Genomic DNA, 15001 nt, shown 5'->3' on the forward strand with positions numbered 1-15001 from the left:
ATCCATTCAGTCATTTTAACCACAGTGATAAGGAATATTGGTTACTTCTCTTTAAAATGTTTATTATTATTATTTGACTGTGCTGGGTCTTCACTGTGTTGCACCAGCTTTTCTTATTGCAACCCACAGGCTCTCTAGAGGAGCTGGGCTCAGTAGTTGCAGTGCACAAGTTTAGTTGCCTCACAACGTATGGGATCTTAGTTCCCCAACCAGGAGTTGGACTCACATCCCCTACATTAGAAGATGGATTCTTTGCCACTGGATCACCAGGGAAATCCCATGAATAATGATTTCTAAAGCCAAATCTTTCAGGAGGTGATCATCTGTTTATTCAGATGACAAAACCAATGGGTCAATTCCACTGCCCATTTGGTCCTTTATGTGATGAAATCTGAGGAATGTTTGCTGTTATCTGAGATGGAAGCATAGTGATATTGGTGATAATAGGAAAGCAGAGGCTCTCCTAACTCCAAGAGAGGAAGCAAGCAGAGGATGCACTCAGCTCAAGAAAAGCTGGACAGGACATCAGTGCCACAGAATTAAGCAGGAGAAAGCAGCACAGATCATGCAGCCAAAGTAACAGAGGGTGGAGCTAAAAACAACAATACCTAATTAGTCATAACAACAACTTGCATATGGTGAGCACAAATATTTGTCAGGAATTGTGTTTAGCTCAGCAAATATTTTTTAACATTTAAAAAAATTATTTATTTGGCTGCACCAGGTCTTAGCTGCATCATGTGGGATCTTTGATCTTCTTTGGGCATGTGGAATCCTTACTTGTGGCATGTGAGATCTAGTCCCTGACCAGAGATTGAACGTGGGCCCTCTTCATTGGGAGAGCAGAGTCTTAGCCTCTGGACCACCAGGAAAGTCCCCTATCTCAGCAAATCTTGACAACCTTTGATTGTGAGCTTCCCAGGTGGCACACTAGTGGTAAAGAACCCACCTGCCAATGCAGGAGACATAAGAGACATGAGTTCCATCCCTGGGTCAGGAAGATCCCCTGGAGGAGGGCATGGCAACCCACTCCAGTATTCTTGCCTAGAGAATCCCATGGACAAGAGGAGCCTGGCAGGCTATGGTCCAAACAGTCAGAAAGAGTCAGACACGACTGAGTGACTTATCACGCATGCAATGCATCCCCACGTTAGAAAGAGAGAAAATTGAGACTCAGAAAGCCAGTGGTGGAATCAGAGACAAATCCAGGCAATATAACTTCATGGTCTGTGCTTTTGCCAGAACCCCTTTAGGAGCACTGGCTGAAGAAAAGAAATAGCAAAAATGAGCATGAAACTGAAATGAATCAGCCAAATATCAAGGGAGGGGCAAAAGCAGCCAGTGGACAGTCTTTAAGCTGTGGAACCCTACAGCCAGGACAGCAGGAAGGTGTGTGATGCTGCTTTGGAAGCCTGTGCTCAGCCTCATCCAGCAGCTTTAACCACCTATTTACAAGCCACCATCAGAAAGGGGTAACTGGAAATAGCCATTTTGGTAAGCATGGATCATTCAAGAGCAAATTCTGCAGGTCAAACAGAACTCTTCACTTGAAAAAAAATCCAAAATCTTGCTTGAAGTACATACCAACATGTGGAATATCAGGCCTTCATTTGAGGAGCTCAAAACATTTTGTAAATACTCTCACAGTGGCCCTCACAAAAGAATCCTTTTTATTCTGTGCCCTGAAGCTAGGATTGGAATATTAGAGAATCCAGTACCTTCATACAACCTGTGGGATATCCTGTACTTTCACCAAGGCTAGAGAGAAGACAGTGATGATTTAGAAACTGGAATCTCAGTTTGTTTTGCAGGGATTACACATACTTCTAGAACTTCTGAAGGATGTGTTACTTACTGTGAATCAAAGCATCTGTGGTAGAGTGTACCTACCAGATTAATCGCATTTCCTGTGTTGATTTGTTAAGCAATTAGAACATGTACCATATAAAGTCTTATACCCATTATGCCATGCTGGTAAAGAGCCAGCTTTAATCTTCAGTATCTTTAAGCAGTTGCCATTGTGTTATATTGTCCTCAGTAGATCCATGCATTTCTACTTATAATTCCTCTATTTCTAGAAGTGTGGTTTGTAAAAAATAGCTCTGACCTGTCAAATCTATAATATGGAATTGATTCTCTTTACTAAATATATTTATAGCACTTTATGTTTACAAATGGATCTGTTTAGGTAAGTGTGGCTATTTCTTTTCTTTTTTTTGTTAACTGAAGTAAAATTGCTTTACAATGTTGTGTTAATTTCTGCTTTACAGCAAAGTGAATCAGAAGTGTGACTATTTTCATCTTACTCTGGAAGGCTAAAGACCACATGGCTATAATTTACCCACTAAACCCATGATCAAAACAACTAGAAGTCTATTGATACTCAGCACAGTTTGGGCTCATGTTTTTCTTTCACTGAGGCAAAAAATAAAGAAATATGGACAACTAAGGATTTTAATTTAACTAATGATTATAGATAGAAAAGCTGAAAGACTCAGACTAAATCCTTCCCTAATTCTCACTTTATATCAGTATTAGTGTTTCTGGCAAGAATTACTCTCTAAGTAGCCTATGAACTGATATTTCAACTTTTCTTCAGTTATTAAGGTTTAGGTAGACATACGCTATAGAACAAACACTGTAATTAGCTTTAGGGGCCTCTAAGGGCAATCACAGGACAAAAGGTCCAGCCCTCTTCAAGTGACTTCAAGTGTGCTCAGAAAAACACAATATAGACACAAAATATCTTGGTTAACCAGTATGCCCAAAGATGCGGGACAGTAGTCACATCAAATCCTAATAAATATATCCAACTGCAGAGCTGAGAAAACTTCCTGAGCCACTGTCAGCAGCCACTTGGTTTCAAACAATATTGAGCCAAACCAAATTCCAGCATGACAAATGGGTAACATTCTTTAGGCTTTGCTGTGACGATATTTGAAGGCATAAACCAAATGAATACATGCTGAACTATGGTTCTCCAAGTGTGATCTCAGACTCGCAACATCAGCACCACCTGGCACTTGCTGGAAGTACGTATTCTCCGCGCCCTGCCCAGACTTACCAAACCAGAAACTCTGGGGGAAGAACCCTACAATCTGTTTTCAGAACTTTTCCAGGGCATTCTGAGGCACCCTAAAGAAAAGTCATCTGTTTCAGGTAGAACGAGATCAGGAATATTTCTTGAAGGAAGAGAATCTGTAATCAGACTTGACAAGAGCTTGCCTGAACTACAAGCAAGACCAGAAAAACAGATTAAACACTTACCTTTTCAAAGAAGTGTAGGCTCTGTTTAAACACTAAACCATATTATTCAACCACTTGGCTGATCTATTTTCCATTGATGTTGCAACCTCAAAAATATATACTTCCCAGCCAGCCGTTTAAAAAAAAAAAAAATTGATCATCACCCCCAAAATATTTGAGAATTTACACGCTATCATTCAAGATGAAAAGTGAAGTATTTCCCTTCACTGATAATTATTATTTCTTTTCTTTGTCCACTTCGTAAGCCATATATTTAGCTCAAAGGTGAAATTTGTAGAAGATTTACAAAATAAAAGGAGGCTAAGGCTTCTCTAGTGGCTCAGTGGTAAAGAATCCGCCTGCCAAGGCAGGAGACAGAGATTCAATTCCTGGTCCGGGGATATCCCACATGCCGAGGAGCAATTATGCCCAGTAGGCCACAACTACTGAGCCTGCGCTCTAAAGCCTGGAAACCACAATTACTGAAGCCCGTGTGCCTATTAGAGCCTGTGCTCCTCAGTAAGACATGCCTCCACAATAAGAGAAGTCCACACACCACAACGAGAGAGTAGCCCCCAATTGTCGCAACTAGAGAAGAGCCCGCTGCAGTGAAGACTCAGCACAACAAAAACTAAAAGTACATAAAGTTATTGAAAAAGAGATTTCAACTTTCAAAATATTCTTTAAAAATATATATATATATACACACACACACATATATATGAAGGGGCTGAAATTAATGTGAATTTGAAGCCACAGAGATTACTAAATTCTAGTCAACTTTTTTTTTAAGTTCTCATTTTTTGTGCAACAGATTACGTTTCTTCTTAACACAAATGCACTACATTTTTCATTAGCCGCCATTTCATTACAATTTTAGTGTTCTACTTCCCCCTTGTGGTGGAAATAAGAATTTTACTATTTTTGACATCGAAAAGAGTCCCCCGATAGTCAACAGCAAAGGCTTAATCAAGTTTAATAGAAATTGACAGATTCATTCCTTTCATTGTTTCTGTATCCTTTTGAAATACCTGATAGTTTGTAGAATGTGTGCTTTTCACCTAGATATAAGTCGTTATCTGCTGCTGCTAAGTCACTTCAGTCGTGTCTGACTCTGTGCGACCCCATAGACGGCAGCCCACCAAGCTCTCCTGGGATTCTCCAGGCAAGAACACTGGAGTGGGTTGCCATTTCCTTCTCCAAGTCGTTATCTAGATACAGACAAAAACAACTGATAGGAGCAGCCAGTCAATAAATTTTTTCAAACATTCAATTGTTAGTTTTTTAGAGTGCCTGAAAAAAAGAAATTCAATAGTTCAGAATAATATGATTGTTACTGTGTAAAATGAAGTAGCTAAAACTACACGGAGAATGTGTGGTGGGCTTCTCACCATTTATTTTGTAAATACTGAACTACTTAACAGATAGCTATTGCTAGGGGGGAAAAAAGCCCAGTTTAATCAAAATTTCATTATAAAATCTACAATTTGCAGCTCTGGAGCTGCGGCAGTTTAAGTGCCATGACAGCAACACATTTCATTCACCCATCAGAATGAACCTGGGCAAAATTACTGGGGTTGTGAGAGTGGTTTCAAGACTGAGAACTTAAAAATAAAAAAGTGAAAGAACAAAAAAAGAGAGAGAGAAATGACAATTTTAACACCTAAGTGTGTTTGCATCTATGATACATCCAGTTTTCAACTCCTATCTTCCTTCGGTATCTGTATGATAACCTAAGGAACCTTGATTATGTGATCAAATGACACCACACTAGAACCACACAGGGGTTTCATGAATGAGATGAACTGGTTCTACCTCAGTCCAAGCAAAAACTGAGAGAACCAACAATGAACTCAGCTTTCAAGGAATTCTAGTTTCCTCCGTCTCGGAGACTGTTAGACAATGACATTGATTAAACTGCTATATTCAGGATGCTGAGTTAATGAGATACTCAGAAACCTTCTTGTCCTTGAAGGACCAGCTCAAATGCCAGAGTGTGTCTAAAGCTAGACAGAATTAGTTCTTTCTCTTCAATTATATGAGCAATTTACTTTTACAGCTAAGAATGCACTTCACATATCGTTTTAAAACTACTGTGTGCCCATCTGTCTCCTTCACTAGACTCTGACCTCTCTAAGCAGAGGAACTATAACTTAATCATAGAATCATTAACATCTAGCATCAAGTCCTAATTGTTCAGTCATGTCCGACTCTTTGCAACCCCATGGACTGTAGCCTACCCAGCTCCTCTGTCCATGGGATTTTCCAGGCAATAGTACTGGAGTGGATTGCCATTTCATTCTCCAGGGGATCTTCCTGACCCACGGATCGAACCCCGGTCTCCCGCATTGTAGACAGACGCTTTACCGTCTGAGCCACCAGGAAAGAACATCTAACATAGTGCCTGGCAAATAGTTCAGTTCAGTTGCTCAGTCATGTCCAACTCTTTGCTACCCCATGGACCGCACGCCATGCCTCCCTGTCCATCACCAACTCCCAGAGTTTACTCAAACTCATGTCCATTGAGTCAGTGATACCATCTAACCATCTCATCCTCTGTCATCCCCTTCTCCTCCCACCTTCAATCTTTCCCAGATTCAGGGTCTTTTCAAATGAGACAGTTCTTTGCATCAGGTGGCCAAAGGACTGGAGTTTCAGCTTTAACACCAGTCCTTACAATGAATATCCAGGACTGATTCCTGGATATTCCTTTAGGATCCATCCTTTAGGATGGACTGGTTGGATCTTCTTGCTGTCCAAAGGACTCCCAAGAGTCTTCTCCAACACCACAGTTCAAAAGCATCAATTCTTTGGCACTCAGCTTTCTTCACAGTCCAACTCTCACATCCATACATGACCATAGGAAAAACCATAGCCTTGACTAGATGGACCTTTGTTGGCAAAGTAGTGTCTCTCTTTTCAATATGCTATCTAGGTTGGTTATAACTTTCCTTCCAAGGAGTAAGCATCTTTTAATTTCATGGCTGCAATCACCATCTGCAGTGATCTTGGAATCCAAAAAAATAAAATCTGACACTGCTTCCACTGTTTCTCCATCTATTTGCCATGAAGTGATGGGACCAGATGACATGATCTTAGTTTTATGAATGTTGAGTTTTAAGCCAACTTTTTCACTCTCCTCTTTCACTTTCATCAAGAGGCTCTTTAGTTCTTCTTCACTTTCTGCCTTAAGAGTAGTGTCATCTGCATATCTGAGGTTATTGATATTTCTCCCAGAAATCTTGATACCAGCTTGTGCTTCTTCCAGTCCAGCATTTCTCATGATGTACTCTGCATAGAAGTTAAATAAGCAGGGTGACAATATACAGCCTTGACGTACTCCTTTTCCTATTTGGAACCAGCCTGTTGTTCCATCTCCAGTTCTAACTATTGCTTCCTGACCTGCATACAGATTTCTCAAGAGGCAGGTCAGGTAGTCTGGTATTCCCATCTCTCTCAGAATTTTCCACAATTTATTGTGATCCACACAGTCAAAGGCTTTGGCATAGTCAATAAAATAGAAATAGATATTTTTCTGGAACTCTCTTGCTTTTTCGATGATCCAGAAGATGTTGGCAAATAGTAGGCACTCAATAAATGTGTGCTAAAAGAATTGAATAAGTGAAAGTGGATTATACTTCAACAAATAAGTTGAAGTATAATCATTGCCCTTAACTCGTTTTTATGGCTAATCTTCATAGGCTTTCTAAGAATATATTGATGGTTTGGTCTATTGTATGATTATAAAAAGTGTGATCTCTCCTGGGATTAAGGAGAAGTAAGAAAGGTGTTTTGTTAGCTAAATGCCACTCAAACCAGCTTTTTCAGGTTTTCTTCCACTAGCCCTTCCCTTGAGGCACAGAACTTGTTTGCAGCCAAAGTGAGCTGGGAACCTTTTTTTTTTCATTCTTTCTTTTTTTTAAATTTATTTTTGGCTGGCCTGGGTCTTTGCTGTGATGCACAGGTTTCTTATTGTGGTGGCTTTTCTTGTTGTGGAGCACAAGCTCTAGGGCGCACGGGCATCAGTAGTTGAGGCTCACAGGCTCCAGAGTGCAGGTTCAGTAGTTGTGGTTCACACAAGTTTAGTTTCCTTGCGGCATTTGGGATCTCCCCAGACCAGGGATGGAACCTGTGTCCCTTATGTTGCAAGGCAGATTCTTAACCACTGGACCACCAGGGAAACCCTGGGCCCCTTTTCTTGATCAGTGTTATTTTCCTCTCTTCACAATAGCTACATGGCCCCCAGCTAAAGGTGCACATGTTCAGAATCAGGAAATGGTCAATAAGGTATATTTCTAAAGAAATTTGTATGCAGGTCAGGAAGCAACAGTTAGAACTGGACATGGAACAACAGACTGGTTACAAATAGGAAAAGGAGTTCATCAAGGCTGTATATTGTCACCCTGTTTATTTAACTTATATGCAGAGTACCTCATGAGAAACGCTGGACTGGAAGAAACACAAACTGGAATCAAGATTGCTGGGAGAAATATCAATAACCTCAGATATGCAGATGACACCACTCTTATGGCAGAAAGTGAAGAGGAACTCAAAAGCCTCTTGATGAAAGTGAAGTGGAGAGTGAAAAAGTTGGCTTAAAGCTCAACATTCAGGAAACGAAGATCATGGCATCCGGTCCCATCACTTCATGGGAAATAGATGGGGAAACAGTGGAAACAGTGTCAGACTTTATTTTTCTGGGCTCCAAAATCACTACAGATGGTGACTGCAGCCATGAAATTAAAAGACGCTTACTCCTTGGAAGGAAAGTTATGACCAACCTAGATACCGTATTCAAAAGCAGAGACATTACTTTGCCAACAAAGGTTCATCTAGTCAAGGCTATGGTTTTTCCTGTGGTCATGTATGGATGTGAGAGTTAGACTGTGAAGAAGGCTGAGCACCGAAAAATTGATGCTTTTGAACTGAGGTGTTGGAGAAGACTCTTGAGAGTCCCTTGGACTGCAAGGAGATCCAACCAGTCCATTCTGAAGGAGATCAGCCCTGGGATTTCTTTGGAAGGAATGATGCTAAAGCTGAAACTCCAATACTTTGGCCACCTCATGCGAAGAGCTGACTCATTGGAAAAGACTCTGATGCTGGGAGGGATTGGGGGTAGGAGGAGAAGGGGACGACAGAGGATGAGATGGCTGGATGGCATCACTGACTTGATGGACGTGAGTCTGAGTGAACTCCGGAAGTTGGTGATGGACAGGGAGGCCTGGCGTGCTGCGATTCATGGGGTCGCAAAGAGTCGGACATGACTGAGCAACTGATCTGATCTGATCTGAAAGATATGGAGAAGACCCCCATTTTCCAATGATATTTTCCCCACTGCTGCTGCTAAGTCGCTTCAGTCATGTCTGACTCTGTGCGACCCCATAGACGGCAGCCCACTAGGCTCTCCCATCCCTGGGATTCTCCAGGCAAGAACACTGGAGTGGGTTGCCATTTCCTTCTCCAATGCATAAAAGTGAAAAGTGAAAGTGAAATTGCTCAGTCGTGTTTGACTCTTAGCGACCTCATAGACTGCAGCTTACCAGGCTCCACCATCCATGGGATTTTCCAGGCAAGAGTACTGGAGTGGGGTGCCATTGCCTTCTCCACTACTATGTTAATTAAATCCCACCGAAAGAATTGATTCCATTGTGTTATAAATCTCTCTACCATTTAAAAGTGCAGTTTCCCCTTGGAAAAGCAGTTCACCCAGTTCTTAGCACCTTGGTATGTGTTGGTGTTTATTAAGCTACCTTTTGTCTGCTCTAACAGGAACTGAAAAAGAGCATGAGGATTCTGGATACTTATTAAGGGAGGTGAAGTGCTAAGGGGTGAGAATGAACGTAAAAACTGACAGTGACGAGAGGAAGCCCTACCATTCCAGGCCCCTGCATTCCTGGGGCTGCTCAGGGACCTGTGAAGGCAGCCTTCCTGTACACTTCCTGCTAGTACCTAGCCACCCATAGTTTATCACTACCGTGCCTCACCTCCCTTCAAAGTGACAGCTAATTAATTTAACAAAAATCATTCCTAGGAGTACTATGAACTCTCAGAATCTTCTTCCTTCTCTAAGTAACATCTGCTAGCCTTCATGATGTGGGCAGGCTGTGACTAACCCAAAACTAAATGCCATTGCCAGCAAGAGGAGTTGAAAACTCTCATCACCTAGCCCTGGGGCAGAGTAGTCTGATTGTCCAACAGGAGAGCAGCCAGCTGCAAGTATACAGACACAAGGTAAGATGCAGAGGGGCAGCTCCATGGAGCCCTGCTTCCTTCCTTCACAGACTAGCAAAGTAGGCATCCAGTACAGTGGGGAAGACAGTAATGAGGCACTGTGCCCTGGGGAACTGATCTGGTTGTCCAGAGGTTATGACTCTTCTCTTCAAATGCAGAGGGTACAGGTTCTAGCCCTGATCAAGGAACTAATATTCCACATGCTGCTCAGAGCAGCCGGGGAAAAAAGCACTATGCCCTGAACATCAGCAGATGGTAGTTAAGTCCTTAAAGCTATGCTCTGGGCCAGAGCTTAAATAATGCCAACTCTACATGATCAGGTATGTAGATTTCAAAGCAAGAGGTATTCATCGTCTCTCAGACAGGGTGCCAAGAGCAGCCTTAAACACATTGAAAGGGAGTCACCCTGGATGGATCACCGGCTCTGAAGAAGCAAGAAGGATTCAGAAGCTAGTGGACATTTGTTTTCATTATTGTTATTATTGTTCTGCTAAACAGGATTCCCTCTTTCTTATGTTAGCCTAACTCCTTTTAGAAAAATTACTTCTTCACCTCTCTGTGAAGTCTTAGTCGAACTGTACCTTACCCCTATCATATTTGGCACCAACTCATGAAATGCAGCCCTCTCTCCATGGACTTTGAACACTGAGAAGAATAATTCAAAGATAGGTCAAATAAATAAATAAATAAAGTTTGGGTCACATTCATTCCAGGAGCAGAGCCTGTAAAAGATAGCCAGACAGTTTCCATTGCCTGGAGGCCTACCTGTCTGCCCTGCTTTCTGTTTCTACCCTGATATTGCGTAGAAGCCATCCTCATGTCTAAGTCAATATATTCTGTGATGAATCCCTCCAAAAAGTTCTCATTTTTCTCTCATTCCCTCTCTTTCTTTCTATACTATATATATATAATAAATCTTTATCTATACTAAATAATAAATACATATAACTAAATAACAAGTCTAAGTATGATTATACTTGAATACCTATATCAAGTGGGGCTTTCCAGGTGGCTCAGTGGCAAAGAATCCACCTGCCAATGCAGGAGACACAAGAGACACGGATTCAGTCCCTGGTTCAGAAAGATCCCCTGGAGTAGGAAATGGCAATCCACTCCAGTATTCTTGCATGGAAAATTCCATGGACAGAGGAGCTTGGTGGGCTACAGTCCATGGGATCACAAAGAGTAAGGACTGAGCATGCATGCATCTATATGAGATATCGCACTTGACTGATTGAAGACACATATAGTAGGCAGAATTAGGTACACAATTCTGTCTTAGAGCTTATTTTCCTCTGGATATGCCACATGCTACATTTTAATTCTATCAATTTATTTCCAGCATCTCACTCTGGATGATCTCGGCATGAGCCAGGAGACATGAAGCAAGGATAAAATGTTGAGCATAATCCTTTTGACCTCATCACATAAACCTACTGAATTGAGAATTCAATCTCAGTCTCTTGAAAGGGGGAAAGATATTTCTCAGACGAAGTGAAAGAATCAATAAGCAGTACCAAGCCTGAAGTCTATCTAATCTTCAATTCTCCCAGTCCCAAAGAAGATTTTTCTAGTGATTGAGACACTCTGGTTCAGGGTGGATATGGCTGGCAACAGATTCACACTAAAACAAGTCTTTTTGGATCATGCCTGGCTGGCTCGTGGCTAAGGTTCCCATGCGTGAGTTGAAGAGGCTAAGTTCAGGCAGTTTCTGTGTGCCTTAGTTTGGGCTGCTCTAACAAAGTACTGTAGACTGTGTGCCTTGACTTACAAACAACAGATATTTATTTCTCACGGTTCTGGAGGTTGGAAGCCCTAGATCAGGGGACCATTATGGGCGGGTTCTAAAGAGAGACTTTGTCCAGGCTACAGACTGCCAACTGCTCCTTGCATCCTCACGTGGCTAAAAAGAGAGCAAAAGCCTCTTTTATGAGGACACTTCCCCCATTCATAAGGGCTTGAGACCCAATTATCTCCCAAAGATGCCACCTCCTTATGCCACTACACTGAGGGTTAAGATTTCAACATACGAATCTGGGGGGACACAAATATTCAGCCCATTGCACTGGATGGCAGAAAAGCCCCAAACACAGCAGTGCCCAGGTGAAGCTCAGACTCAGTTTTCTGGTCCATCTGCCCTATTCTTCTCAAAAGCAGGATTCATTTCCATTGACTTTACTCCTAAGCCCCACTCAGAGAAACAAAGGCAGAATTTAATTATGAGCAGAATTTAATTTTCTCATAGTTCTTGAGGCTTGACATTCAAGATCAAGATGTCATCAGAACTGGTTTCTGGTAGGGCCTGTCTTCCTGGCTGTGGGGGCCATAATTCAGTCCATAACAGGAAGACATAAGCACCACAGATTGGAAGGTTTAAACCACAGAAATTTACTTTCTCACAACTCAGATTACTTTCTACTTACTTGGCTTGTAGATGGCCATCTTCTCTCTGTGAATTTCACATGATCTTCCTTCTATACATGTTTGTGTAAAAATTTCCTCTTAAAAGGACACCAATCATATTGGATTGGGGACCACCCTAATGACCTCATTTTAACTTAATTACCTCTTTAAAGATTCTCTCTTCAAACATAGTCCCAGTCTGAGGTACTGCAAGTTATGATGTCAGCATACAAATTTTAGTCAGAGAAGGCAATGGCAACCCACTCCAGTACTCTTGCCTGGAAAATCCCATGGATGGAGGAGCCTGGTAGGCTGCAGTCCATGGGGTTGCTAAGAGTTGGACACGATGAAGTGACTTGGCAGCAGCAGCAGCAATTCAGCCCATAACAGTAAAATAATAGATAAGTCAAGAAATTGGACAAACGTTAAGAATAGAAAATATGGTGAGAGAATAAAGAGCAACATTTGTCAAGGCTGGGTTAGAACTCTGACTCTGAGATTCCCAGGTGCCAACACAGGGAGGGGAACGTGATCAGTTACAAGACACTCCCCATGCTCTGAACATGGATTTTTTTTTTTTTTTCACTGTGGCCCATTTTTAAAGTTTTAATTGAATTTGTTACAATACTGCTTCTGTCTTTGCTTTTTTTTTTCTGCTTCAAGTCATGTGGGATCTTAGCTCCCTGGCCAGAGAGTGAACCTGCACCCCCTGCATTGGGGGGTGAAGTCTTAAACACGGAACCACTAAAGAAATCCCTACACAAGGGTTTGAATGAAGATGCTCTTTCAGAGGCAGTGTGCTTCTGTTGTCTAATAAAAAGTCCTGACTCATGGTGGGAGACTCAAGATGGGGAGGAAAGCAGAATAGAACCACGGCAGCCCAGTATTCTTTGATACAATTTTATTGATTCCTTCACAACACTGTCATGGGGTCAACTATCTGTACTTCACAATTCCAGGGTGACAAAGAATGTCTGCAAAGAAACCAATGTTTCATAAATAATACATGCTTATGTATGCTTGCGTGGAGTGTTTCAAAAATTGTATTACTTCAATTACTTTTAATAACACTCTAAAATTAACTAGTTTTAATTTTTCAACTAAATGACTAAAGTCACAAGGGATATTTTGATCTATGCAGGCTCTTCACAGTCTCCAGCATGTTTATGTCTCTGAAGACCATCACGGCTCAGTGGGCCAAGATGAAAACGATCCAGGTGCTGGAGCACAAATTTTAATCTTTGACTTATGTCTTGGCAGACCATTTAGATCACCTTTGGAAGGGGAACAGCATATTTGGGAGTGAGGTAACACGCAGGCATACATGAGGATGAATGGCATAGACTGGGCCTAGATTGTCAGTTTTTCCAGTTCTGTTAAGAGATAAAGTTTATCTGTCAAGCTGATAGGAATTATGGAGTCTACCCACTGACAGAAGTTCTGTGTAGTGCTAAAAGGACATGAACTTGGGGGACAACCTTCCTGGGTTTGAATTCCAGAATCACCATTTATTAAAATGTATGAAAAAAAAAAAAAAGAAAATGTATGACTTTGGGATATTTCATTAAGCTCTGCACCCTGGTTTCCCCATCCAACAAGGAGAACAACTGGACCTATTCAGAAGGTTATGAGGATTTAGTTAAATATGTACAGTGCTTACAACAATGCCTGGTATTTAGTAACTGCTATTATTCTTACATAGTTCCTTAAGTTCTGAAAATTATAGGTTGGTATATTCAAATTTCTGTTAAATAGTTTGACTAAAAGTGATAGAATCAGAACAGTTCTGGCCACGTGTGCATATTCACATGACCCCCAGTGCACTCTGTACTGTGAACAAGGTTCATTTGGTCAGCTGTGCAGTGAAGATCTCACTCTGTTAGTAAAGAGGGACATAAGCTCCTTTGTCAATGCTTCATAATGAGACACCTCTGCATTAAAAACCCCAAGAGGGAACTCTCACCTTTTGGAGCTGTTGTAATACCTTGCAATTCTGATAGTATTTGCTACCTGCTTTCACTCCACACCAGGCTTTACACAGGTTTTCTCCAAATAGGTATCTTTACTTAAGATTTTGTTCCCCAGGTGTGTGTGTGTGTGTGTTCACTTTTCTCAGTTGTATCCTGAATTTTTTTCCTGTTTTTTTGGTTCAAGCCTCTGAGCTCCCTTAAGCCTTTGTAAACTATCTCAGTCTGTAGTGTTCTCAGCATCATTATTTGGTGCTAGATTGTAAGCCTTATTGGAACATCTCTCTGCCGGATCATTAATGATGTTTTAAAATTTACATCCCAGTTCTTCTTGGTCTTTTTCTTACATCCCACAAGCCTTTCTCTACAGAATGCCACTGGCTGACTTGGTTCTCTTTCTCTGTTCTCTCTCATTCATTCTCTTTCTCCCCTTTCTTTTGTCCTTTTAAGAATGAAGGGAAACTTTGTTACCCAAGTAGGTTTTATTCCAAGATGACTTGTCTCTTAGTGCATTTGACGCAGGTATATAATTAGTGTAGAACATATTTGTATGGGATCTTTTGTTTTATAAATTACAGCCACAGGCTCATCCGTTTTTCTGTACGTTCTCTTTTTTTCCCTGGTACCTAAGGTAACCAGATTTATGCTGCTGTTTATGTTGACTCCCTATTGTTCTTGTGATGTGTGACATCTGTTATTTTACAGCACTTAACTCATGTGCACTGGCAGCCAGGAACCTACTGGAAATAACAATTAAGGGCATAAATAACACACATCTGCATGAGTTTGGCTCCCTCTCAGGTATTAACTCTGCTTACCACCTTCCAGATTTGTTCTCTTCTGCATTGTGATAACCATTTGACTTTGAAGACTTTCATTTTCCTCCCTGTGGAGATTTTGGCATACATTTTATGTAATTGTCTGTTTTTGTGGATTGGGACTTGTGTGTACTGTGTGCTCTCTGATAATTGAACATTCAGGAAAAAAAGACACTCCCCATCGTGTTCTCGTATTGCAGTGTTAGCCTTCCCACCTGAATAGTTTATACAACAACATCAAGCATGACTCACTGGTAATCCCTGCTCACATAAAATTCATATGCCTGTGTGCTTTCTTCTGAAGGCAGTGATTTGCATTTCTGTAGAGGTCTGAAA

This window comes from Bubalus kerabau, chromosome 8 (genome assembly GCF_029407905.1).
Source record: "Bubalus kerabau isolate K-KA32 ecotype Philippines breed swamp buffalo chromosome 8, PCC_UOA_SB_1v2, whole genome shotgun sequence".
Lineage (NCBI taxonomy): Eukaryota > Metazoa > Chordata > Mammalia > Artiodactyla > Bovidae > Bubalus > Bubalus kerabau.